Genomic DNA, 5563 nt, shown 5'->3' on the forward strand with positions numbered 1-5563 from the left:
TAACATTGTTTAACTGACGGAAAGAGGTGTTAGTAAATTTTAGTTAAATATCAAAAAGTAAACATTTGACTTTTAAAAAATTACGGGAGAATTAGTAATTACAACCTAATATCATAAAAATAATAATTACTCCTATGACTAAACTAGCTACAATATTATTCTTACTGACTATAATAATTCTTGTATCCTTTTTAAGTAATTTTTGCTTTGACAGATAATCGAAATCTCTTGATCTCAAAGATGAAATTAAAATCAACATATGACCTGAGGCGGAACTACCCTTAAGCAGCGTAGAGTCCATTCCAGGATGGGGTCAATTTTTTAAAAAATTAAAGGTAATTTTTTTTTAAAATAAAAATAGATTTACAGTGAATTTAGAATAGATGAATGTTAAGCCTAATTAGCTACCGGAAATTTATAGGTAGATTAGAAGTTAAGTCGTGCACTAGAAAAAAATTCTAATTCTATCACTGAATATGATATAAACTTAAATATGTGCATGATTACATATAATCCAACTATCTTATTCTGTTTTCAGGTATATATATATATTTAATTTATAAACTAAAAGTAATTAGTTTAATGATGAAACGCAAAGCATGAATTAAAAAGGTGGATTATTAAAATAATGATAATAATTGATGTTAGGAAGAAAGAGGGTACAATGAAAAGGAGTAATTGTTGTTTTTTTTTTCTTTTTAGTTAAGGAATATTTGAAGTGCATGCGTTTGAATATTTATTTGAGTAGAAATTAAGCATGAGAAACCCTAAAAGTAAGTTTCTCCCTTTGACATCATTCCACTCACCTTCACTGTCTCATCCCGAGGCAAAACCCTAACCCTTATACATTCTCTGCCTCTCCCCCTCTAAATCTTCTCCTCTATTTCTATAAATCTCTCAAATTATAATTCTCTATCAACATGCTAACCCTAGCAAGGTAGTTACTAGTTTCTCTTTTATATATATGTGTGTTTTGAACTTTGATTTTGAGTTTCATCTTCTCCAATCTTCAATATCTCTGAATCCTATTCACTTTTTTACTAGTCTTGTTTTTTGATTCTAGATAATAATCTGCCACTTCGGCTAGGGCAAAAGCAGGAACTAGGGTTTTCTTTTTATGTATAAATGATGCATGAAAGCCTTATTTTTATTTTTATTTTATATTATTTATTGCATAATTGAGCTATATAGAGCTAGGCAATGAATTTTGATGCATGATGCTGATTTTCTGCAATATTCTCTATTATGAAGTATCATAGTGGATGAATGTAGATAAAGAGAATATACATAATTAGCTGTAAAAGTGGGTTGATATCAATCTGACTCAGTTCATGGAACAGAAAATTAAAAAAGAATAATGATTTCAAGATCCCACTTCATCACTTCACTATACAACCACCAACAAGACCACCACCTCCACCCACCAAGAAAATTAATCAATTTTTTTTCGAAATATTATAGACATTATTATTGTGCTTTTTAATTAAAATTGCAAAAAAAGGGACCGTATCTAGAATTCTTTATTCAAAGTACAGTCTTTATAATTACTTTTGCACATTTGGTCGGTAAGTAAATTAGTGGTTTGTGGTGCCAATCCAATCCAGTATTATCTGGTTTTCAATATATATAATTTTTTAGAATCTGAAACTTGTTCATTTGTACTCCTTTAGGTTAATATTATCTGGTTTTCAATATATATGAATATGTATCTTTATTATTAGCATAACTGGTGTTGTTGGATTATAGAAAGCGATGTTGGTGAGGTTCAATCCGAAGACGAATTTACACATTTTTGTTTGTAAAAGACGATCTCAGATTGAGCCGCGCCAATATCACTTTTCGTTTATTATTCCCTTTTTGCATATTCTTTAACTATAACCGTGGCTACTATTTCATTGCCTCAGCTCTGTAAAGAAGACAAAAGGTATGCAAAAACTGCTCTCTCTAATTAGTTTGAACTGTTTGAGTTTAGGGTTTTTAATTTGTTTTTCTAAGTTGCTAGGTTGGAATTAGCTTCTATTTTTAGCTTTAACTTACTTTAGATGGGGCTACGCTCAAGCTTTGAATTAATTCAGAATGTAACGTAGGTTGATCAGTTATTTAACATAGTATTCATAAAATAAAGTTATTTAACATAGTATTAGACTCTTTATGAGTGAAAAGTCTAGAATCGGATCATTGTCAAGTCCTATTTGATTAATTAAGAATTTGAGAATAAGGGGTGCATGGTAGACTTGTATTTGTTTACTTTTCAATCTCAATAAATAGTTCCATGCGAATGTGCATTAGAGATAATAAAATTATAGTAATTGAAGTTTCACTTAACATATTGATCGATTATTTCAAGTATATATGCATGTTGATTGCATTGACATTTATTTATCTAGCATAATAAACCCTATATGTAAAAGAGGATTGCATAGATAGATTTATGTTTTTATTCATATATGGCAAAATCGAAGTCTAAAATTTAGTTGTTGTATTTCTTAAGTTATATTCTCAGTTTTTTTGCCATTTCTGATCTAAAAAATGTGCTTAATATAATCATCATTTAATAATAAAAAAAGATATAGTGGTTTTTCCCGTGAGCACTGATCGAATTCCAATTCCAGTGGACAAGGAACTAAAGGGATGGATCGCATCTCTTTACCAAGTCTTTGATCCCTTAATTGGTAGCAATGGCTTCAAGTCCGGCTGTATGGATGATCAGGGTAATGTTCTAACCTTTACTTTTATTGGTTTATAAAGATAAATACAAAATCCATACTATAATTGATTTTGACCATACTTTTCCGTATTTGCAGTTTGGTTATCGAATTTCTAAAAGTTATATATTGACAAAATACTATATTTTTAGTGATTCAAACAAAGTTTTAAATAAAATTTGGCCAATTTATACTTATCCAAATTTCACTCTGAAATTTCAAGTTTTTAAAAATGGGGAATATGATATGAAAAAAAAATGTGAGGTGTCTTTTGTTTATATATCTAATGTGTAGATGAGAGGGAATTGAAATATAAACCGGCAGACATATAGATATAAATTGACCGAATTTCATAAGAAACATGCCGAAGTCACTAGAAATGTATTACAGTAACCAATTTATAGCGTTTTAAATTTAGATAACCAAACTGTAAATTATGGAAAGTATAATAACTACCAAAATCAATTATCCAGATTCCTGAGTAGCTAGAAAGTTATGGAGTAAAGAAAATGCGCTTTGCTGGATGCCAATGAAGCTTCTAAAATGATAGATAGATAGATTTCCATTATATATATCAATTGGTGTGTCGGCACATTATTGTTAATTAATTATTTTTACTTTTCTTTTTATTTCATGCTTCTAAACATCTTTTCATTTTCTTTTCCTAATTTCATGGTTCTTGTTTTCTCTTCTTCATCTGGCCCTTTTCATCAAATTGTAAACATATGATTTATGTTGTCATAGTGTATAAATGAAAATTGTATTTTATGAGCATTCAATTTGGCGTAATGCCAGTTGATGTGGTGAATTTCATTTCTTTATTTTTGATTATATACCTTTGAAAAAAAATTATAACAAATAAAATAATATTACATCGGTTAGGATAGAATATTGTTCGTATAAAATTATTATACTAAGATAAAATATATTAATCTATCCATATTTTAGCCTCTTTATCAAACATGATAGATTTTTAAAATTATGATATATACCACATATTTGATATATGTGGAATATATTCACAACCAGTTTGTAACTGTTGTGGTATGATGTTATATTTTCATATGTATGTAGAAAATTCATCCTACCTGATATATATATATATATATATATATATATATATATATATATATATATATATATATATATCGTGCCACATCAGCTCCAAGTCGTTAGTGAATATTTGATAAACAATCGAAAAAATTAGTGATATATATGATAAAAAAATTAAAAACATAATATGTTTACCAAACCGGTTATAAGAATGCGGATAGATAATTACATTGTACCATAAATTTAATATCATTTTTTTTCTAATTTGTCATGTTATGGTGTTCACATTGATAATAATAATAAAAATATTAAAACCAATTATAATGATAAGGATCTAAGTATCTAACCACCCTGTTAACTAGTTTTAGTAATGAAATGAAAATAATAAGATTATTATGAGTTGTGTATCATAACAAGAGTGCTATTTTCTATTTATATATACACATTTTGAACAAAAATAGAAAAATCAAATTAGTGATTAATTAGTCAATAATATAATATAGGTCTAATTATCTTTTAATTTAAATTTTTGCATTTTTTATCAATTACAACCAAATCTTTTAACTTTACTATTATGTCCAACTTGAAGTTTTTTTTGCATTATGACCAAAATTTTAAATTTTATTTTTTAAATCCAAACTTTTGCATTTTTTATGGCAAAATGAACTTATCTGCCCATAATTATTGGGGTTTTGCCAAATGTATACCATAATCTTTGAATTTTGCCAATTTGATCCGTCATTTATTCAATATTTGCCAAAATATATCCAAGACTTGGATATATTTGGATATATTTGGCAAAATTTAAAAGAGCCTTGGATATATTTGGCAAAAATCAAATAAATGATAGATCAAATTGGTAAAGTTCAAAGATTATGGTATATTCGACAAAATTCAATAGTTATGGGTAGATAAGTTCATTTTGTCTTTTTTTATTAATTGCGACCAAACGTCATATTAAGTCAGCTTAGAGATTAGACATTTTTAGAAAAAAAACTATTCGTAATAAAACATAAAACTCAAAATTTTGATAACAATTACAAAAAAACATTCAAAATGGATATAATTGTAAAAAATAAAACTGATAAAATATAAAGGTTTGGATTTTTTTAGAATATACTAATATATACCATGTTATCATCTCCTCTAAAACTCAAGATGGGTGAGAACCAAAGTTCAGGTTTGGAATAAGATTGCGAATGGAAGAGCAGAATGCGCCTTAGTGAATATGTGAGCACTTTGATCTTGAGAGGACACGAGAAGACGCTCAATTGTGTGATTTCGAACATGATCAAGGCAATTAATCTTGACGTGTTCTATCCGTTCATGAAATACATCATTATGTAGCATTTCGATTATCATAATGCATAAGAGTAGTAGATGAAGAAGAAATTCACATACTCTAATGCAACCAACGGAGCCATAGAAGCTCATAAGTAGATGACCATGAAATAGAGTCCATTTAATGTACGTAGTGAGAATACAAAGAGTTGTTGCATAAGATGCGATACGAGGAGTTATCATGAACGACGGTAGGACAAATAATACTGCCAACAAGTTAGCAGTACAGAATACAATCAGGAATAGGAAAGCCATATGTAGTAGAAAATGAGCATTAGCCTCAATAAGATTGTTGGAAATATTATAATCAATATGTCTAGCACGAGATTTAAGATATGTAGCATGCTTGAATTGAGATATATAATCATCTTTGTATAAGATCAAGTAACCTCATGACACCCCAAAAATAGCTTAAGCAACCAAAACCTTTCATTTCAAATTTGACGACTAAGACCTTGATTAAT

At 28.2% G+C, this 5563-nt stretch overlaps 1 long non-coding RNA gene across 1 annotated transcript; it reads left to right on the forward strand.

The window, feature by feature from the left end:
* The first annotated feature begins 733 nt into the window (after positions 1-733).
* Positions 734-3513, forward strand: LOC130015003 (uncharacterized). The gene is made up of 2 exons (XR_008789909.1): positions 734-1924; positions 2613-3513. It is a non-coding gene; the product is annotated as an uncharacterized LOC130015003 (long non-coding RNA).
* The last annotated feature ends 2050 nt before the right edge of the window (positions 3514-5563 follow it).

This window comes from Mercurialis annua, linkage group LG1-X (assembly GCF_937616625.2).
Source record: "Mercurialis annua linkage group LG1-X, ddMerAnnu1.2, whole genome shotgun sequence".
Taxonomy (NCBI): Eukaryota; Viridiplantae; Streptophyta; class Magnoliopsida; order Malpighiales; family Euphorbiaceae; genus Mercurialis; species Mercurialis annua.